The sequence below is a fragment of the Mustela nigripes genome, chromosome 5 (genome assembly GCF_022355385.1).
Source record: "Mustela nigripes isolate SB6536 chromosome 5, MUSNIG.SB6536, whole genome shotgun sequence".
Taxonomy (NCBI): Eukaryota; Metazoa; Chordata; class Mammalia; order Carnivora; family Mustelidae; genus Mustela; species Mustela nigripes.
The window spans coordinates 96997356-97020994 of NC_081561.1; the positions used below are offsets into that span (position 1 = coordinate 96997356).

General features: G+C 43.9%; 1 pseudogene; it reads right to left on the reverse strand.

The window, feature by feature from the left end:
* Positions 1 to 43: 43 nt before the first annotated feature.
* On the reverse strand, positions 44 to 18665 carry LOC132018679 (histo-blood group ABO system transferase 2-like; annotated as a pseudogene).
* Positions 18666 to 23639: the final 4974 nt, after the last annotated feature.

A 23639-nucleotide genomic window follows, 5' to 3' on the forward strand; every position in this document is an offset into this window, starting at 1 on the left:
TTCTTCATGAAGGGTGGGGAGGGCAGCCCAGACACCACAGGTCTCACAGGTCCTGCAGGGGACAGCCCAGCTGCCGTGTGTCCCACAGGTCTTCCAGGGATAGCACCTTGGTGGGCTTGTGGTCCAGCAGGTACATGTTCAAGTGGCTCTCATCATGCCACACAACCATGATCCCATTGGTCAGGTCGACCCCCATCACCAGGTGACAGGCCAAGGTCAGTCAGTTAACCTCCACCATCAAGCCGCCAAAAAAGATCCCCATGTAGTAAACGTCGCCCTGGTCCCCGGGGATGCGGGCCTTGGACTGTGGCTGGTGCTGGTAGCTGAAGTCTTCACAGGACACCTCGTAGAAACTGGGGTGCAGGATGCCAAAGAGGGAGGAGAGGATCTCCATGCCCACATGATCACAGGACTTCAAGTCCACATCCGCACATGGCAGGTCGTCCACCTCACAGAGGAAACGCTGCTCACAGAAGCAGCTGACCATCGCCATATGCTGCATGGACACATCCTGCCAGAGCGGGGTGCCTGGGACTTCAAAGACCACCACCCTCCAGCCCCTCTAGAAGGGCACACGGGCCTGGCAGCCCATTAGTCAGTGATGACCTAGTAGGTGAACCTGTGTCCCACCATGATGGGCTTCTCTGCCCTCTGCAGGGACAGCTCCAGGAAGACCACCTATCTACAGGGATGAGGGACAAGGAGGAGGAGGATCACTGTCAGAGGCTAATGACAAGACGCCAGAGCTGGGGGCCATGGAAGTGTGCACCTTCTTCAAGGGGGCAGGCCCCGGGCTGCTTTAAGCTACAGCCACTCTCCCAGCCTGTCCCAAGGAAGTCTGCTTATGGGGCCTCCCTCTCTTCTCCCACAGATGGGGGCCATCAGCACCTCATCATACAAAGGGGAGCCTGAGGCTTCAGAGGCAGGAAACCAAACCCACAGTCAGCATGCAGGAGCCAGGAATGCTCCTCCTGGGCTGAAAAACCAGGCAAACCCTGCAGGTTCCCTTCCCTGGCCAACCCCCTGCAGGTCCCATCCCCACCTGCCAGGAATGGAGCACTTTGGGGCACAGCCCTCCTTTCTGTGGCCTACAGACTGGCTAGAATAAGCAGGGCTGGCCTCCTGCCTCACTTTGCTTTGAGGGGGCTGTCGCTGCCCCCACAGAGCTGTCTCCACCCCCATAGGGTCCTCCTTTGAAGGCTACTAGGCCTCTTTCTGACAAGGTCCATTAGTCAACCGCTGCTATTCCTAGGAACGGTCACCCTCGAACTCCCCCAGATCAGGAATCAGGTCCACCCTGTGGGCAGGGAAGGGGAAAGAGGACAGCTAGAAGAACAGGGGGCTAACAAGTTTGGCCCCAGCCATGAGCCCAAGAGTGGAAGCTCCCAGGTCCAGAAGTTGGAAGTCCTGTCTTTCTGAGGGGACTGCCTGTGGGGACAGCAGCTGCTCCATTGTTAGCAAAGGGTGGTAAGCCCCTCTGAGATGGGTTTTTATTAAGGTTTTATTTATTTGTTTGAGAGAGAGACAACTAAAGAGAGAACACAAGCAGGGGGAGTGGGAGAGGGAGAATCATGCTCCCCCACTGAGCAGGGAGCCCAACATGGTGGGGTTCAATTCCAGGACCCCAGGATCACAACCAGAACTAAAGGTAGATGCTTAATGACTGAGCCATCCAGGTGCCCAGAGACTAATTTTTTTTTTTTTTCACACAGGCACTAAGGCTACTTCCCAGTGCCTGCCCCATACCTGGCAGCTTAGTATATCGCTCACACAGGGAAAGTGGGCACTATATTTAAATAGGGGACAGGGCCACACTCAGCTTGACTGGGCATTGTCCAGACCAGAAACGACAGCGTGGGTGAGGGGCAGTGTCCCTAAACTGTCTTCTGCACAGGAAAGTTTTGTAAGGAGATTTCTTTCAGTATGATTTTAAGCCACATGTGGCCATTAGTCCCTAAAGCTGATTATGGAGAACATGAAGTCTGTCATTGGCCACGGCTTTCATGGACAGTTGAATGAGAAGTCATCAAAGAGGGAGAAAAACCACGAGAGACTCTTCGTTACAGAAACAAACAGGATTGCTGGAGGGAAGGTGGATGGGGGATGGGGTAACTGGGTGATGGGCGTTAAGGAGGGCATGTGATGTAATGAGCACTGGGGGTTATACGCATCTGATCTATTATTGAACACTACACTTGAAACTCATGATTTCTATAGGTTGGCTCATTGACATTCAAATAAACAAAAATAACTCAAACAAACATTTCTAAAAATCTGTGTGGAACCACCAAAGACATTTAACAGCCAACGCAATGTTGAGAAAGAAAAACAAAGCTGGAGGAGTCACAATTCCAGATTTCAAGTTATACTACAAAGCTGCAGTCATCCTAAGAGTATGGCACTGGCACAAAAATACAGTGACCAAGGGAGTGGGAGAGAAGCTCAGAAATAAACCCACAGTTGTGTGGCCAATTAGTGTTCCCAAAAGCAGGCAAGAATATTGAAAAGGAAAAGGAAATTCTTTACAACAAACTGTGTTGGGAGAACTGGACATCTACTTGCAGAAGAATGCAGTTATTCTGCTTCCCTACGCCATACAGATACATAAACTCAAAACAGTTTCAAGACCTCAATGGAAGACCTGAAACCATAAAAATCCTACAAGAGGGCACAGACAGAACTTCTTCACAGCAGGAAAACTAGGAAAAAGTAATAATAAAAAGACAACCTATCAAAAGGGAGAAGATATTGCAAATATCCTATGCAGTAAAGGAATAGTGTCCAAAATATGTGGAGCGGATACAACTCAACACCAAAAAATAAACAATCCAGCTAAAAAATAGTCCAAAGACATGAACAGACATTTCTCCAAAGAAGAAATACAGATGGCCAATGGTCCCAGGAAAAGATGTTCACCATCACCCAAGCTCAGGAATATGCAAATCAAAAGTATAATGAGATATTAGCACATACTGTCAGAATGGCTCCCATCAACAGCACAAGGAACAGCAGGTGCTGGGATGGTGTGGTAAAAGGGGACCCTCGTGCACTCTTGGTAGAAAAGCAACCTGCTGCAGCCACTCTAGAAAACAGTATGGAAGGTCCTTAAGACGTTAAACATAGAGCTATCCTAGGATCCAGCAAGCACACTACTGGGTATTTACCTAAAAAGGATACAAAAACAAAAACTCAAAAGGATACATGCACCCCTATGTTTCCTGCAGCATTATTTACAAGATCACAACATGGAAGCAACCCAAGTGTCCATTGATACAGTGCTAAATGAGCTGAGAGATGTATACACACACACACACACACACACACACACACACACACACACACACCATACACAGTAGAATATTACTCACCATAAAAAGAATGAAATCTTGCCATTTGCAGTCACATGGATGGATCTAGAGAGGATTACCCTAAGTGAAATCAGTCAGTCAGAGAAAGACAATACTATATGATGTCACTCCTGTGTAGAATGGAAGAAACAAACATACATAAATAAAGGAGAAAAAAGAGACAAACCAAAATACAGATTCTTTTTTTTTTAAAGATTTTATTTAATTTATTTGACAGAGATTACAAGTAGGCAGAGAGGCAGACAGAGAGAGAAAGGAGGAAACAGGCTCCCCGCTGAGCAGAGAGCCCGACGCGGGGCTCGATCCCAGGACCCTGAGATCATGACCTGAGCCGAAGGCAGAGGCTTTAACCCACTGAGCCACCCAGGTGCCCCCAAAATACAGATTCTTAATGACAGAGAAAAAACTGACAGATACCAAAGGGGAGGTAATGGATGGATGACTGAAATAGATGAAGGGGACTAAGAGTACACTTGTTTGATGAGCAGTAAGTAATATACAGAATTACTGACTCATGCTATTGTACACTTGAAACTCATATAACACTGTATGCTAACTCGACTGGAATTAAACAATAAAAAAGATTTTTCTTTCAGTAACCTACTTGAAAAAGCTTTGATACACAATGTTCATATGCCCTACTTGGGAGTATTTTCTCATCAATATTTATTCGTTCGATGCCTTGAATTCAAATTTCACTAAATTCTTACATTTTGCCTGTTAATCCTAGCCCACAGGAGCCATGTCCCTTTTCATCCATGATCTGCACCTATGCATTCAAGAGAGTGTAAGTAGAGAAAGATGCCATGTCATAACCCAGAAAGCTATTACTGTGTCTGTTTTAGTATGAGATGGTCACAGAGTGTGGGACAGGTTTCAGAGCTGGTTTGTTCTCTATCCTGGATCACTAACTCATTGGTCATGACTTGGATCCATTTGGCTACTAGATTTCCTGTGGGCAAGCTTGCTTCCAAGCAGATCTATGGAAGAAGCAAAGGTGGATAGATTCAGTGCAGGATAGGAAGAGGGTCAAGTACAGACAAGGGTATGATCCCTCCCCTGATCCAGGAACTGGATATGGGAGGGTATGGGTATGGGAGACAGAAGCAATGGGAAGCCACCAAACTCACCAGCTGAATGCAGGGGGCACAGGTCAAGGGATCTCATGATGTGGAGTGTGGAGGCTGCTCTGAGCTACCTCTGGGAGGGAGGGGGGGAAGGAATAAGAAAGAGAAGCTGCTTTCCCCTGGCCCATGCCACTTGCCCACCACTCCTGGCAAACATCAGTCTACACTGCTGACACAGGCTGGGCTCACAATGGGCTGGCTTGGGTCCTTCAGCTCTAAGTGGGCAGCTGGCTCCAGGGCTCAGGAACATGCTGATGGAAGTGGCAGGGAAGGCTGGCCCTCTGGGGTATCCCTTCTTTGAGCAGAGAGCCCTGAGAATGGCTGAAAACCCACTGAGAGGTTTGGAAGACATGCCATGAATGAACTACAACATGGAGAAACAGAAAACACTATTGGTTTTTAAGGTCAGAGCTGTCAGCTGATGAGGTGGGGAGAACTTCCCTAAGGAGGACGTAGGGGAGGGCAGGCTGGGCTGAAAAGAGAGACGTGGCTCTCCTGATTGGGAACCTGCAGCCTCCTTCCAGGGCAGGTCATTATTCTTACCTCGCAGGGAACTGATGGAAGTGTTCCATCAGGGGACTGACAGACCTGCCTCTTGAGAAGGCTATCTTGGCATCAGGTTGCTCAAGGCAGAGGATGAGGGCCACATGGAGAGAGGGCAATACCTCGGGGGGTCATGGGGGTCAAAGGCAGCCTACATGATCAAGAGCAGAGGCTCATGATCATGAAGATGATGAAAAGTAGAAGGTGGCAGCATGGGAGCCCCTGGCATGAAAGTGCCATGGGCATAGTGCCCACCGCTACAGTGACTGGATGTCTTCTGTGCCAAGCATGGTTCACTTCAGTGGACTCCAGACTAGTCCTGACCACACCCCTAGGAAGCATGCACCACCACCACCCTCCTCTCTCTATACTGCTGCTAGGAATCACAATCACCAGAAACTGATCGGTTTTCATGATAACCAAGCACCTCTGGTGGTGTTCTAGTGTGACCCTCATGTCTGGCCAGAGACTGCTGTCTCCCTGTCTCCACACAACTCAACAGACAGGAGGGTTTCCTTAAATTCCACAGGTTTTGATGAGACAGATCCTAGGCCCCATACCCCACCCACCACGAACACCCAGTGGGTCACTCGGGACACCGGCTATTGTCATGAAACTCACCATTCCCTGTTTCAGTCACTTCCAACAGAAAGTCAGGTTCTGATCCCCCAATTTACCATATCCTGGTTGCTGACTTAGGGCCATGCCATGAACGCACAGGGCACCTTTCTGTTAGAGAAGGCCACCCTGCACCTCCTGGAAAATGTTTCTAAGAAAATACAAGTCCATCAGGGCTACAGTGTGAACAGTGGTACACAGCCTGCATGGTAGAAATCAGTAATTCTAACAAGGGTTCACCACCTACCCCCCCCATCTCATAAAACCTTCCTTCCTCTGTTCCCATGGAAGTCGTGGTCTGCCCTCAGAAAATACCCCAGGAAACTAACCTTTAAATGAATGCTCCCTTCATGCTCTGGTTCAAATATTGTCCAACCACAATAGTATAAAAGTAGAAATCAGTCAGAAGAAGAAAATGGGACAGTCACAAATATGTGGAAATTTAACAACATATTCGTAAACAACCAATAGTCAAATAAGAAATCAAAAGAAAATTTAAAAGTACCTTGAGACAAACGAAAAAGAGAACCTATGAAAAGTTATGGGATGCAGCAAAAGTAGCTCTAAGGGGAAAGTTCATAGAAATTTAGGTCCTCATCAATCCATCTGAAAGTTCTCCAATAACCAACCTAATATACACGGAAAAAAGTAAAAAAAAAAAAAAAAAAGCAAAGTCCCAAATCAGTAGGTAGAAGGAAATAACAAAAAGGAAAGTGGAAATAAATCCAATGGAAACTAAAAAGGCAAAATATCAATGAAAATACAACCTGTCTTTTTTGGAAAGATAAGCAAAATTGACAAACTTTTAGCTAGACTCATCAAGAAAGAGAGAGGGCTCAAATAACAATCAGGAAAGAAAGATAATTGATTACTGTCTCACATCAAAATCCTATAAGAGAACCCAGACAACAACATCTTCAACCTTGGGCACTGCAACTTCTTGCAAGACATGTCTCTAAAGGCCAGGGAAACAAAAGCAAAAATGAACTATCAAGACTCCATCAAGGTAAAAATCTTCTGCACAGCAAAGGAAACAATTAACAAAACTAAAAGGCAGCCTACAGAATAGGAGAAGAAATTTTCAAATAGCTTGACAGATAAAAGTCTGGTTGGTATCCAAGATCTACAAAGAACTGCTCAAACTCAACACCCAAGAAACAAAGAAACCACTCAAGAAATGGGAAGAAGACAGGAAGAGACATTTCTCCAAAGGAGACACACAAATGGCCAAGAGACCATGAAAAAATTATCCACATCACTTGTAATCAGGGAATTCAAAACCACAATGAGATACCTCCTTCCAGCAGTTAGGATGGCTAAAATTAACAGGACAAGAATCAACAACTGTTGGCGAGGAGGTAGAGAAAGGGGAACCCTCTTACACTCTTGGTGGGAATGCAAGCTGGTGCTGTCACCCTGGAAAACAGCATGGAGATTCCTCAAAAAGTTAAAAATAGAGCTGCCCTATGACCCAGCAATTGCACTCCTGGGTATTTACCTCAAAGATAGAGATTCAGTGAAAAGAAAGGGTCCATGCTCCCCAATGTTCATAGCAGCAATGTCCACAATAGCCAAAGTGTGGAAGGAGCTGAGATGTCCTTCAACAGAGGAATGGATAAAGAAGATGTGGTGTATACATACCATAGAACAGTACTCAGTTATCAGAAGGGATGAATTCCCACTATTTGCATCGACATGGATGGAACTGGAGGGGGTTATACTAAATGAAATCAGTCAAGCAGAGAATGACTATAATCATATGGTATCACTCATATGTGGAGCACAAGGAATAGTGTGGAGGACCACAGGGGAAGGGAGGGAAAACTGAATGGGAAGAAATCAAAGAGGAAGACAAACCATGAGAGACTCTTAATCATAGGAAACAAATTGGAGGAGAGGTGGGTTTGGGGGCGGGGTAGTTGGATGATGGGTATTAAGGAGGGAACATGTGATGATGAGCCCTGGGTCTTACATGCAAATAATGAATCATTGACCATTACATCAAAAACTATACCTTGGCTAACTTAATTTAAATTGAAAATGTGAAAAACTTAAAAAAGAAAGAAACATGAGTAGCACAAGAATACAAAGGATCGTTAGAGAGTACTATGACCAAGTAGAGGCCAACACCTTGGACAACCTAGTAGAAATGGACAAATTCCTAACAACAACCTAGAATGAACCATGAAGGAAAAAAGTCTGGACAGACTGATCACTAGTAAAAAGATTGATTTGATAATCAAACCCTCCCAGGAAACAAATGCCCAAGACCAGACAGTTTCACTGAGGAGTTCAACCAGATGGTAGAAGAAGAATTAATACCAACCCTTCCCAAAGTGTTTTTTAAAAAGGAGAGAAGAGGGAGGCGCCTGGGTAGCTCAGTGGGTTAAAGCCTCTGCCTTCAGCTCAGCTCATGATCCCAGGGTCCTGGGATTGAGCCCCGCATCAGGCTCTCTGCTCGGTGGGGACCCTGCTTCCCCCCCTCTCTCTGCCTGTTTGTGATCCCTCTCTCTCTCTCTGTCAAATAAATAAAATCTTTAAAAAAAAGGAGAGAAGGGCATATGTCTAGACTCATTTTATGAAGACAGCATTACAGTGGTATCAAAACAAGACAAGGATGCCACAAGAAAAGGAAAGGCCAATATCACTCATGAACAGAGATGCAAAAATCCTCAACAAATTATCGGCAACATAAATTCAACAATCCATCAGGAGAATGACACAACATGATTCAGTGTGATTTATTCCAGGGATGCAAGGATGATTCCACATCTGCACATCCACCAAGAGCACACACCACCTTAACAAAATAAAAGATAAAAATCTTAGGATTGTTACAATAGATGCACAAAGAACACTTGGGAAGATGCAATATACATTTATGATAAAGACTCTAAACCATCTGGGTACTGCGGGAACACACCTCAACCAAACCAAGAGCCTATATGAAAAGCCCACAGCCAACATTATACTAGAGGGTGAAATGCTGAAAACTTTTCCACTACCAGCAAGAACAAGATAAAGATGCCCACTCTTACCGCTTTCATTCATCATTGTATTGAAAGATCTAGTCAAACCATTTAGACAAAAAAAAAAAAAAAAAAAAGAAAGAAAGAAAAGAAAAAAGAAAAAAAGATATGAAATCTAAATAGGAGAAGAAAATGGTCACTATTAGCAGATGACATGATACTATATGTAGAAATCGCTAGAGTCAAAAAATACATTTTTATTAACAAATAAACACATTTGAATAAATTAGGATAAACAAATTCAGTAAAGCTGCAGGATACAAAGTCAATTACAGAGACATGTTGCATTTCTTTTTTTTTTTTAAAGAATGTATTGATTTGACACACACAAAGAAAGAGAGAGAGAGCATAAGCAAGAGGAGCAGCAGAGAGTGAGGGAAAAGCAGACTCCCTGCTGAGCAGTGAGCCCAATGCCAGACCCATTCCCAAAATCCCAGGATCATGACCTGACCTGAAGGCAGACACTTAACTGACTGAGCCACCCACATGACCCAACTTGTATTCCTTTATACTGATGACCAACTTTCACATGGGGAGATTAAGAAAGCAATGGCATTAATGATTGCATCAAGCAAAAACCATTTAGGACTAAAAGTAATCAAGAATGAGATAGACCTGGTATACTGAACATGTGGTGGAAAAGGAAGGAAAAACATGTGCGTGTTGGTGGATAAATGTATGGGCCAAAGATCTGGAAGATGACACAAATAAATGGAAGCATATGTCATGCTCATTAGCTGGAAGAGTTAATAATGTTAACATGTCCACCATACCCAAAGCAATCTACAGATGGGATGAAATCCCTATCTGAATTCCAATGGCATTATTCAAAGAAATAAAAGACAGTCCTAAAATTAATATGGAATCACAAAAGACCCCCAAAACCCAAAGCAATCTTGAGAAAGAAGAAGAGAGAGAGAGTCCAAGATGGTGGAAGAGTAGGAGACCTTCATTTCATCTGGCACAAGGAATTTAGCTAGAGAGCTATCAGACCATTCTGAACACCTGCAAATTCAAGCCAAGATCCAAGAAAAGAATAGCAGCAACTCTACAAACAGAAAAGTGACAACTTTCCACAAGGTAGGAGGTATAGAAAAGTGAATCTAAGCTGATAGTTGGGAAGATAAACCCTGGAGGGAGGGAGCCTCCATCAGCCAGCTACTGCCAAGTGCTTGGCAGCAGAGCACAAAATTGGAACTTTTAGAAGTTGGCTCTGATGAAGGATGTCACTCTGGCAGCTGGGCAGGGTTGGAACCCTCAATGGGACAGTGTGGCCTCAGGATCCTTGGGGTCCCAGGAAGACCAGGGTGCTTGAGAGCAGCAGAGCTCCCAGGTATTAGAAAAGGGAAGCTGGCTGCAAAGAGTGAGCCCAGGAGTTGGCTCTAAGCTGGAGGTTGCCATAAACTGTGATCCATGGCACAGTCTCGCCACCGGTCTTTAAGAAGAGGCCCAAGAAGCAGCACAAATGGGGAGAGATCCCTTTCTTCCCCAGGAGGAGTGGCACCTGAGGATGCTAAAGGAGTCTGCTGTATCTGGAGACTCCAAACAGGGTCATGTGCCAGAGACAGAAATTCTTGGTCACAGGTCCGAATAGCACGGAGTACAGACAGGGAGACATGAAGGACTGACCTATTTTCTGTGAGGGTGCACTGAAGGAGTGGGGCCCTGAGCTCTCAGCTACAGGACCAGAGATAAGGAGGCTGCCATGTTCATTCTCATCCCAAAAAATAGGATTATTCCCTGCATGTTTTCAGAAAAGAATTCTTTGAAAATGAAACTCAATCACAAGAGGAAAGGTGGAAAAAACTCAAATACATGGATGCTAGAGAGCATCCTACTAAAGAATGAGTGGTGAACCAGTAAATTCAAGATGAATTTTAAAAATTCATGGAAACACAGGAGAATGAAAATACAACCATTCAATATCTTTGGGATGCTGTGAAGGCAGTCCTAAGAGAGAATTATATAACACTACAAACCTTCCTCAAGAACCAAGAAAGGTCTCAAATACACAACCTAACCTTACACCTAAAGGATCTGGAGAAAGAGGAGCATAGAGAGCCTAAACCCAGAAGGAGAAGAGAAATAATAAGGATTAGAGCAGAAATAAATGAAGTAGAAACCAAAAGAATAGTAGAACAAATCAATGAAACTCGGAACTGCTTCTTTGAAAGAATTAATAAGACTGATACACCCCTGGCCAAACATCTCAAAAAGGAAACAGAAAGGACCCAAATCAATAAAACCATGAATCAAGAAGGAGATATCACATCCAACACCAAAGAAATACAAACAATTATAAGAACATAGGATGGCAACTCTATGTCAACAAATCAGACAGACTTGAAGAAATGGATGCACTCCCCAAAATATAGAAATGACCAAAACTAAATCAGGAATAAAGGGAAACCTAAAGAGACCCATAACCAGTAAGGAGATCGAAGAAATCATCAAAAATCCCCCAGGAAACAAGAGCCCAGTGCCAGATGGCTTCCCAGGAGAGTTCTACCAAACATTTAAAGAAGATTTAATACCTCTTCTTCTGAAAGTTTTCCAAAAAATACAACTAGAAGAAAAACTTCCAAACCCTTTGAATGAGGCCAACATTACCTTGATACCAAAACCAGACAAGGAGCCCACCCAAAGGGAGAATTACAGACCACTATCCATGATGAATATGGATGCAAAAATTCTCACCAACATGCTGGCCAATAGGATTGAACAGCCCAGTAAAAGGATGATTCACCATGACAAAATAGAGTTTATGCCCGGGCTGCAATGTTGGTTTGACAACCACAAATCAATCAATGGAATCCACTACCTTAATAGAAGAAAGAACAAGAACATAGGATCCTCTCAATAGATGCACAAAAAGCATCTTACAAATTAATGCATACCTTCTTGATCAAAACTCTCCACCGTGGAGGGATAGAGGGTACATACTTCCACATCATAAAGGCCATCTATGGGGAACCCACAGAGAATATCATTCCCAATGGGAAAAAACTGAGAGCTTTTCCCTTTAGGTCAGGAGCATGACAGGGATGCCCATTCTCATCACTATTGTTCAACATACTAGAAATCCTAGCCTCAGCCATCAGACAACAAAAGAAATGAAAGGCGTCCTAATTGGCAATGAAGAAGTCAGACTCTCACCCTTTGCAGACAATAGGATACTTTCTGTGGACAACCCAAAAGACTCCACCCCAAAATTGCTAGAACTCATCCAGGAATTCCGTAAAGTGGCAGGATATAAAATCAACGCACAGAAATCAGTTGCATTTGTCTACAGCAACTACAGGTAGTTGCAACAGAAGAAAGAGAAATTAAGGAGTCCATCCAAAGCATAATTGCACCCCAAACCATAAGATACTTAGGAATCCATCTAACCAAAGAGGCAAACTATCTGTATTCAGAAAACTATACCATAGTCATGAAAGAAATGGAGGAAGACACAAAGAAATGGAAAATAGTTCCATGTACATGGATTGGAAGAACAAATATTGTGGAAATGTCTATGCTACCCAGAACAATCCACAGATTCAATGCACTCCCTATCAAAATACCATCCACATTTTTCACAGAACAGGAATAAATAACCAAAGGGATGTTGAAAAAGAAAACCAAAGCTGATAGCAACCCAATTGCAGACTTCAAGCTTTCTTCAAGCAAGGAATGTGAAGGAAGGAAGTAAGGAAGGGAGGAAGGAAGGAAGGAAGGAAAAGAAGAAGAGAAAGAAAGAAGAAGGAAATAAAGAAATAAAGAATAAAGAAAGAAAGGTAGGACAGAAACTAACCCACACATGTATGGTCTTAACTTATGACACAGCAGCAGAAAATATACCATGGGAAAAGGACTGTCTATTCAGTGAATGGTACTAGGATAGCGGGACACTAAATGCAGAAGAATTGACTGGACCACTTTTTTTTTAAAGATTTTATTTCTATTTATTTGACAGACAGAGATCACAAGTAGGCAGAAAGGCAGGCAGAGAGAGAGGAGGAAGCAGGCTCTCCGCAGAGAGCCCAATGCAGGGCTCGATACCAGGACTCTGGGATCACTACCTGAGTGAAGGCAGAGGCTTTAACCCGCTGAGCCACCCAGGTGCCCCTGGACTGCTTTCTTACACTGGACCTACAAATTGTGAGTGGATGAATGACTTGAACATAAGAATTGAATCTATAAACCTCCAAGAAGAAAACACAGGTAGTAAGTTTCTCGATATTGGTTTTAAGGAAGAGTCTTTTACACCAGACACCAAAAGCAAAGGCACCAAAGGCAAAAATAAACAAATGGAAGGACATCGAAGTGAAATTTCTGCATGACAAAAGAAACCATCAAACCCTTAAAAGCCAACCTCCGCAATGAGAAAAAAATATCTGCACATCGTATGTGTGAGAAGAGGCTAATATCCAAAATACACAAAACACTCCTTCAAATTCAAACAAAAAATAAAAAATACAAACTCAGAATAAAATGTGAATAGATACTTTCCAAAGATGGTGTACAGGTGGCCAACAGACACAGAAAAAGTTGTTCAACATCACTAACAGTCATCAGGGAAACAAAAGTCCAAACCACCATCACGTATCACCTCACAACAGCTGGAATGACAATCGTCCCAGAGACAGACACCAGGTGAGGTCAAGGGTGTGTACACAAGGGAACCCTGTGCACTGTTGGTGAGAATAAATATTGGTGCAGCCACTGTAACAAATGCTTTGGAGGTTCCAGAAAAAATGAATACAACTACCACATGACCCAGTCAGTGCTCTACTGAGTATTTCTTTGGAGAACACAAAAACACTCCTTCCAAAAGAGAGATGCACTCCCATGTTTACAGCAGCATTATTCGTAATAACCAGACATGGAAACATCGACCTTGGGAGCATTATGCTAAATAACTCAGACACAGAAGGACAAACACCAGAGGCTCTCATGGACATTCCATATGGGAAAAAATACTGAATGCATAGATAATGAGAACAGATGGGTGGTTTCCAGATTTGGGGATAGTGGGGGAAATGGGTGTCCAAGCTTCAAACCCTCACTCATTGGGCACAGAGCTCCATGTCCACGTCAGCATGAACACTGCTCCTTCAAATCTTTTGTCTCCCATTCCTTCAAATCAGACACCAAGCTCCAGTCACCACTCTATTTTCCCTCAGAGAAGTAAGGAAAAGGATAGAATAAAACACTACGTGGGCACAGCACACTTCTATCCAAATAGAATTCCGCATTCTTTCTCATCTGGGAAGTCCTACACTGCCCATAGTAATGAGAGGTGCCACAAGTTCAGTCCTCATATATATAGATGACCTTGTGTTTTTCCTTTTGATATTTGGATCTCGAAGTCAATGTCTATATTGCTTTCTTAAAATAACAAGAATAAGAATGACGTGGTCAAATAAAGGTCTGGGTCTCCATAACCAGACAACATGGCTCTGGTTCAGATGAGGATGAAGACACAACCTCTTCCAGGAAGCAAAGCCCAAACCCTCAGGGATCCTGACACACCTCATGGGTGATGGGCTCCTTTGCTGCATGGAGTTGTCCGAGTGCAAAGATGCAGGCACCCTCCAGGGTTCATTCTGTTTTCTTCATAAATTCTCCAGTTCAAGTCACAAGGGACTCATGGGGTCAGGTTTCAGAGCCCAGAATGGGCCACCAGGTGAGTAGCCACACACACAGAGACACACACACACACACCACCTCCCTCCCCTACCAGGGAAGGCTAACAGGGGCTTGTGTTCCATTGGGAGCACAATGAGCCACCCCCCAGGCTCCTAAACAACCTACACTTCTCCATTTCTCCCCTCACAAAGAGCACTGCACCCTGTTACAGCTATGAGGCTATGTCTTACTTTAAAAAACAATTTCTTTTTAAAAAGATTTTATTTATTTATTTGACAGAGGGAGACACATCAAGGGAGGGAACACAAGCACGGGGAGTAAGAGAGGGGGAAGCAGGCTTCCTACCAAGCAAGGAGCCCAATGTGTGCTTCAATCCCAGCACCCTGGAATCATGACCGGAGCCAAAATCAGATGCTGAATGACTGAGCCACGCAGGTGCTTCTCAAAAATAATTTCGAATATCAGAAAGTGGTTCATGGAAGAGAAAAACATGAACCCCTACAAAGGATTCTTTGACTATTTCAGAACACTGTTTTCCCATTGTTTAATGAAAACAGGAAAGAAAAACACACAGACTTCCCCTTCCACTAGCAGGTCTGATTCACTTCAGTGATTGAAAGAAGAGCAGGAAATAAAAGAGGAACCGATGATGTTCTGATGACCATCAATCCAACCACCGAACTTTCAAATCTTCACCCACATGCAAAGAAAGAAGCACAAACCAGTTTCTCAGCCTGGCAATGTGGAGAAGTCTGAAGTGGAGTGACAGGGACAGACGATGAGGTTGTGTGTGTTGGCTGAGGTTGGTGGCACAGATGGTGCCCTGCCAGCTCACCACCCGGGCCTCACATGTCCTCAGCCAGGAACATGCTCACAGCCCTGACCTGTCACAACAGTCACACGGAAACACACAGCCACCCCTGGAGACAGCCCTGCCCACAACCTCTTGCAGAATGCACTCATCTCTCCTCCAGGACCCCTGTCAGCTCCAGGCAGACCTGGAACTCCCCTGTCTGCTGCAAAGCTCTAGATTCCCCCATCCATCCTTCCAAAATTACACTGGACCAAGTCTTTCATGAGAAAGGGAGAAGGCTACCTCCTGAATGGTTAACTCTTTTCATCTTCTGTTGTATTTCTCTCCACTTACCTTTCTCCCTGGGCAAACTGTAAGGACCATAGGAATGGAACATGTACATGCTCTGAGATCTGGATCTTTCATTGCAGCTTTCTGAGGACTCCTTATGCAATAAGAAACTAGTGTATCCTACCACAGTGTGTTCAAAAATGATCATCCACAGAATAAGAGATTGAAAAACCACTCATTTTTACCTCATGAAGCAGAACATGGTTTTCTTCTTTCCTTCATTGACTTCAATTCCAATTCGTTTCCATGCAGTGGTAATTCCTTTGCTTCAGGTGTAGGATTTAGTGATTCCTCACCTGCATACATCAACCGGAGCTCATCACAACAAGTGCCCTCCCTAATAGCCATCACCCATTTAACTCTTCTCCCCACACACCCTTCCTCCAGCAACCCTTGGTTTGTGCTCTGAGGTTGAGTCTGTTTCTTTTGCCTATCTTTCTCTTCTCACTATGTTCATCTGTTTTCTTTCTGAAATGCCATAGGGGTGAAGCCATAGGGTATTGGTCTTTCCTTACTGATTTTGCTTAGCTTAATCCACTCTAGATCCATCCACATCCTTGCAGATGGTAAGATTTCATTCTTTTTGAAGCTGGCTCTTATTCCACTGTGTGTGTGTGTAATATTCATATAAAAATATATATAAAATATATAAATATATATAATACATTAAAAATATAAATATATATAAAAAAGAAGATGTGGGAGACTATATTTATGTAATATCCATATATTATTCATATATGAATAATTACATTACATATATTCATATGTAATTATTCATATATTACATATATATAATCTCCCACACCTTTTTAAAAATATTTTTTAATTTTTTAAATAAACATATAATGTATTATTAGCCCCAGGGGCACAGGTCTTTTAATTTTTTAAATAAACATACAATGTATTATTAGCCCCAGGGGCACAGTGTGTAAACTCACCAGGTTTACACACTTCACAGCACTCACCATAGCACATACCCTCCCCAATGTCGGTAACCCCACCACCCTCTCCGTACCCTCCTCCCCCTGGCCACCCTCAGTTTGTTTTGTGACATTAAGAGTTTCTTATGGTGGGGCGCCTGGGTGGCTCAGTGGGTTAGGCTTCTGCCTTCGGCTCAGGTCATGATCTCAGGGCCCTGGGATCGAGTCCCGAGTCGGGCTCTCTGCTCAGCAGGGAGCCTGCTTCCTCCTTCTCTCTGCCTGCCTCTCTGCCTACTTGTGATCTCTCTCTGTCAAATAAATAAATAAAATCTAAAAAAAAAAAAAAAAAGAGTTTCTTATGGTTTGTCTCCCTCCCAATCCCATCTTGTTTCATTTATTCTTTTCCTACCCCTCAAACCCCCCATGTTTCATCTCCACTTCCTCATATCAGTCTCCCACATCTTCTTTCTCCATTCATCAGTGAATGGACATTGGGACTCTTTCCATAGTTTCACTATTGTTGATAATGTTGCTATAAACATCACGGTGCTTGTGTCCCATTGAAGGTGCATTTTTGTGTCTTTTGGATAAATACCTAGGAGTACAACTGTTGAATCCTCAGTTGTCCAGTTTTTAGCTTTTGGAGGAAGCACCATACTCTTTTCCAGAGTGGCTACATCAGCCTACATTCCCACCAACTGCAGGAGGGTTCCACTTTAAGCAGAACATTATGTGCCAGCAATTTCCTAAGGAGGAAACAGAAAAACTGTGGGATAACCTGACTCCCCCAGCATCAGACAAGCAGCTACAGAAATTCACCCCAAGTTCCTGACACCAAGCCCCTTGAAGCCACCTCTATCCACAAGAATTCCCAAAGACTCTCTGACTTCACCACCAGTGAAATTACAGAGAAAATACGGCATATCCAACTATCTAGATGATCCCTTTAGTGAAACTAGAAAGTCAAGCTTCACTTTTAAATCATCAAAGGCTCCTTGGAATCATTTTGGATTTTCCCTCTGCCCTCATTGCAATTCTTTGGATGAAAAGACAATCAGTTAGGAAACTTCACCTTTGGCAAAGGACAAGACATCATCCAAGTCTCTATCTGACCACAAACAGCCATTCTATGTGCTGGCTGTTCCACCACAGCCTAAGCCCAGTGGAATAAACACTGTTAGATTAAGGAACACATTCCATGTTAAAAACATACACTGAGTAAATCATATCTTTCCTTTCTAATCCAAGGGATTGCCTAGGAAAAAGATGTTCCAAATACCTTTGTAAACCAGAAGTGAACAAAGAAAATGGGATGCCCTGCCATGTGCTCCCTGCAGGGAAACTCTGGAACTTTGGCACCCACTCTAGATTGCTGACAGCTGCTTCAGTGTGACTTTGGGGTTCCACTGGAGACAAGAGAAAAGCCCAGGAGGTTTGGGATGAAAGAGAACTTTTACCTCCCATTCTGACATGGATGTGACCTTGCACACAGTGCACCTGCTGCTTTCTCTGAACACTAACCTCCTGTGACGAGCTGCATGACTGACTCAGACGCTGATTTCAAAACTTCAGTTCTCGTGAACCCAGAGTGAAGAAGGGTTGTCAGGTGGGGATAAATGGGCACCTCCAACCTAAGGCCTGCACACCTGCTCCAATTCCTGGGAGAACTGGAAACACATGCTTGTCTTTTAAGTGGTAATTAGCTTCATTCTAAAGTCAACCAATGCCATTGTCCTTTCTGGATAAGTGAAGTTACTCTTCCAGAAAAATGCTCAACTTATTAGCTCTAAATGCAAAATGAGTCAGGTTTGGTTTCCCCCCCTCCCAGCTCCAGACCCTACTGGGAAGCCCCTCCTGCACCATCCTTACAGCCCATTACTACCAAACCTGGGGAAACGGCACAATGCTGAGTGGGTGGACAGCTCCAGAGGTTGTGACTGCCGCTCATGAGCCTGGGGAAACAGAGAATACACAGCTCACCACTCCTTCCTATATAAACAAGCAGCAGTGCCTCACCTTTCAGGGTCTCTCACACTAGCACCTCACGACTGCCCTCAGTGCCGACAGGCTGAACTGACTCCTCTTCTAGCGTCTTTCACACTGCAGCTCAACACTGCCTCCAGTGGTGGCAAGCAGCATTGCCATGCTTTCCAGTGACACTCAAACCACAGCTCACCACTCCCTCCAATGGCACCAACCTGTACTGCTGGGCCTTCCAGCATCTTGTAGTGCAGCTCACTGGGAGAACTGCCTCCACTGGTCTCAAGCCTCACTGGCATGTCTTCTACTGTCCCTCAGATGGCAATTCAGCACCACCTCCAGTGGAGGGAATCTGCACAGCCTTGCTTTCCCATGACTTGCACTGTGTCTTCTCACTGCTTTAGACATTGTTGGAAAGCTTCAGTGGCATGTCTTCTTGCAGTCTTGACCACTGCAGCTCAGTACTTCTTCCCTTGGTGGCAAGCTGTACTCCCTCATCTTTCAGCATCTGTTGCACTGGAGCTCAGCACTGCCTCCAGTGGTGGGAAGATGAATGATAAGAGCTGCTTGATAGCATGGCAATGCAGAAGTCTGTCACTGGAGGCAGTGCTGAGCTGCATTGGGACAGCTGCTGAGAGACATGCCAGTGCAGCTTGCAGGCACTGGAAGCAGGGTGAGCCTTATTGTGAGACCCTAGAAGAAATGGGAATGTCGGTTTTAGCCCCTAGAGGCAGCGGTCAGCTGCAGTGTGATGGATGCCAGAAAGATTTGCAGTGCTTCTGATGGCCAGGAGAGGCAGTGTTGGGATGCAGTGCGAGACCATGGGTGGTATGGCTGTGCATCTTGTCACCACTGGAGGCAGTGCTGAGCTGCCATGGGAGATGCTGGAAGGAGTGACAAGGAAGTATCCTGCCACTGGAGGCACTGTTGAGCTGAAGTTTAGGATGCTGCAAGAATCCTGCAGTGTAGTTTCCTACCACTGGAGGCAGTGATCAGCTGCAGTGGGGGGATACCGTCATGTTTTGCAGTGCTGATGACTACCACTGGAGGCAGTGGTGAGCTGCACCGGAGAGGAGCAAGGAGACATGACACTGCAGCTTGCCTCCACTGGAGGCAGTGGTGAGATCCAGTGAAAGATTCTGGAAAACACTACACTGCTCTTTCACACCACTGGACGCAGTGGCGAGATGCAGTGTGAGACGCTGGAAGGAGGGGCCATGTCAGTTCCTGCCACTGGAGGCAGAGGTCAGCTGCAGTGTGAGTAGGAACCTTGAGAGAAGCCATTTCAAATATCATGAAAACTCAGAGACATCACATCACCTCAGTCCAAATCCTGTGAGATCTAGTCCAAATCTCATGAAAACTTATTCCAAAGCTCAAGAGTTCTCAGTCCAAACCGATTTGAGCAGGAAGCTCATGAGAATTGCCTGGAAACCCCCAGTGAACTCGCTTCTGGAGGTGGGGGCACTCAGAGAGCCAAGTAGGACTAGCCCGTGGACCCAGGTGGTCACAACACAAACCTAGTGAGAAAGCGCTCCAAACGCATGCATGCACGTGGCCCAAATCACAACAGAATGCAGGCCAATTCTCAATACTTTTCTGCCCCCAAAAATACCAATTTGGGCAGAAAGTTCATGAGAATTTGCTAGGAAACCCCGGAGAAATCACTTCTGGCAGCAGGGGCCCTCAGAGGAGCTGCATGGACCTGTCACATGATCTCGCAGGCTCATGGTCAGAACCACACAATAATGTGCTCCAAACGCCAGGTGCATGATGGCCTGTATTGCCTCAGAATGCCGGCCACCCCCACACTTTGCTCAGCCTCCTGGGGATCACACCTCAGCAGTGGCAGATTGGGCCTCCATGCCCCTAGTCCCTAATCCTAATCCTATGTTGGGTATTTAGGCTTCCATCCCCAGAGGCCTAGCCCCCAAGCCTTCCAGACTGGGGACCCCTGAGCCACACCCCAGGACTCCGCCTGCCACCCCAGAGGAAACTATGCTGTTTGGAGCTGCACAGAACCCTCAGAGTGGGATCAGGAGGAGGCCTGGAACAAACAGCTTAGAAGCCATGAAAACAGAATTAGGGAAATAAATGATGTCGTGAACCATTCCAACATCAGAATTATTGGGATCCTTGAGGGGGTGGAGAAAGAGAGAAGACTAGAAGATATAGTTGAACAAATCCTGAATGAAAATTTCCCCATGATGTCATGAACCATTCCAACATTAGAATTATCGGGATCCTTGAGGGGGTGGAGAAAGAGAGAAGACTAGAAGATATAGTTGAACAAATCCTGAATGAAAATTTCCCTAATCTGGGGAATGGAACAAGTGTTCATGTCCTAGAGGCAAAAAGGACACTCCCCAAGATCAACGAATCTAGAAAGACCTCAAGGCACTTAATTTTGAAATTCATGAATCATAATCTTAGAAAAGAGGCTCTAAGAGCAACTAGGGGGAATAGATTCCTTACATAGAGAGGAAGGTCCATCAGAATAATGTCAGACATGTCCACAGAAATCTGGCAAGCCAGAAAGGACTGGCAAGACATATTCAGGGCACTAGATGAGAATAATATGCAGCCAAGGATACTTTATCCAGCAAAGTTGGTATTCAAAATGGATGGAGAGATAAAGCTTCCAAGACCAGTAAGGTTTAAAAGAGTATGTAACCACCAACCAGCATTATAAGAATTATTAAAGGGGGGGTTATAAAACAACCCAATAAAAGAACCCAAGAGTGACATAGAACAGAAATTTACAGAGACAATCTAGGAAACAAGGACCTCACAGGCAAAATGATGTAAAAACAAAAACAAAAACAAAAACTTATCTTTCAATAATCACTCTCAAGGTGAATGGCCTAAATGCTCCCATAAAATGGCACAGGGTTGCAGACCAGATAAAACAACAGGACCCGTCCCTATGCTGCATACAAGAGACACATTTGGAACCCAAAGATATATCCAGGCTGAAAGTGAAGGGATGGGGAACCATCTTTCATGCCAACAGGGCTCAAAAGAAAGCTGGGATAGCAATTCTCATATCAGATAAATTAGAATTTAAGCTAAATATTGTAGTCAGAGATACAGAAGGACACTGCATCATTCTTAAAGGTTCTATCCACCAAGAATATCTAACAATTATAAATATTTATGTCCCCAATATGGGAGCAGCCAACTACATAAGCCAATTGCTAATCAGAATAAAGAGTCACATTGATACTAATACATTAATGGTAGGGGATCTTAACAAGCCACTCTCAGTAATAGACAGATCATCCAAACAGAAAACCAATAAAGAAACAAGAGCTTTGAATGGCACATTGGACCAGATGGACCTCATATATATATATACAGAACATTCCATCCTAAAACAACAGAACACTCATTCTTCTGGAGAGCACATGGAACTTTCTCCAGAATTGCTAATTAAAACAGTGAAGGAATTATTTGGGAGGAACTGGTCTTATTCAATGTATTTCTACTCTGGCAACCAAAACAAACAAACAAACAAACAAACAGAAAAACAAAAACCAAAACGAAAAAACCCCTAGACCTCAGTACATCTACCGATTTATCTTTATGTGTTTTTTAAAGTAACTTAGCAATATCTGACAACTATAGAGCCAGAAATCCAGTATACATAGGATATTCATTTAAAAATTTCATACACTACTGGTAGAAGTACAAAGTGGTACGATTACTTTGCATAAGGCTAGTATTTTATTATAAAATAAAACAGGCTTACCATACAACCCAGAAGTCCCAATCCTATACATTTACCCAAGAGAAATGAATATATATGCCCATATAAAGATCTATATGAATGTGTTTAGTAGTGTTATCCCTAGTAATAAAACTGGAAACAACTACAACGTCCATCAATTGTATCAATGTATTTAGACCACACATAAGATGCCTACTGCTTAGACATGGAAAAGAATAAACTTTTGATATGTATAACGTGGGTGGATCTTGACACATAAGGTCCAGTGAAAAAAAGTGAAACACAAACTAATACAGACAGGCACACCTTCGAGATGTTGTAGGTTTGCTCCCAGACCACCACAATCCAGTGAATATTGCAAAGTAGGAAGTCAAGTGAACTTTTTTGGTTTCTCACCCTGTATAAAAGTTCTCTTTACACTAAACTGTAGTCTATTAAGTGTGGAATAGCAATATGTCTAAAATAACAATGTACATACCCTGACTTAAAAATACTTTATTGTTAAAATGCTAACCGCCATCTGAGCTTTCAGTGAGTCATAATCCTTTTGCTGGTGGTGGGTCTTGCCTTGATGTTGACAGCTGCTAACTGACGAGGGTGTTGGCCACTGGAGGTGGGGATTGTTGTGTCAATTTCTGAAACTAAGAAACACTGAAGGTTGCCACCTCTAATGACTCTTCCTTACATCTAAATACTTTCAAGTCATTATATGGTTATTATTTGGCCTAGTTTCAATACTGTCAGGTCTCAGAGAGTAGGAGGCCAAAGGAGAGGTAGAGATAGGGAACAGGCAGAACACTCAAAGTATTTGTCAAGTAAGTTGACTGTCTTACAGGGGTGCAATTTGTGGCATCCCAAAACCAATACAATGATAACATCAAAGGTCGTTGGCCATCACCATAACAAATATAATCATAATAGTCAAGTTTGGAATATTATGGAAATGACCAAAATGTGACACAGAGCCAGGACGTGAGCAAATGCTGTGGAAAAATGGTGCCAATGGACTTGCTTAACTCAGGGTTGACACCAACCTTCAATTTGTAAAAGCACAATATTTATGAACTACAATAAACCAAAGCGCAATAAAATGTATGTCCACACATGCTACCCACGATTCCATTTTATATGACAGTGTAACACTAGCAGAACTGTGGAGACAGAAATCAGAGCAGTGGTTTCCAGAGTCTGGAGAGGGGGGTAGGGGATTGACTGCAGAGGAGCAAATGGAACTTTTAGAGTGATCACCAAACCAGCACCACAAGAAATATTTAAAGGGTCCTCTAACCAAAGAGGGACCCTACAAGTAACATAGACCAGAAAGGAACAGAGACAAAATACAGTAAAGTCACCTTTCAGACAAAACAAAAATGCACTAAATTCATATCTTTCAATAGCTACCCTAAATGTAAATGGGCTAAATTCCCCAATCAAAAGACACAGAGTATCAGATTGGATAAAAAAGCAAGACCCTTCAATATGTCGTCTGCAAGAGGCTCATTTTAGATCCAAAGACACCACCAGATTTAAAGTGACAGGGTGG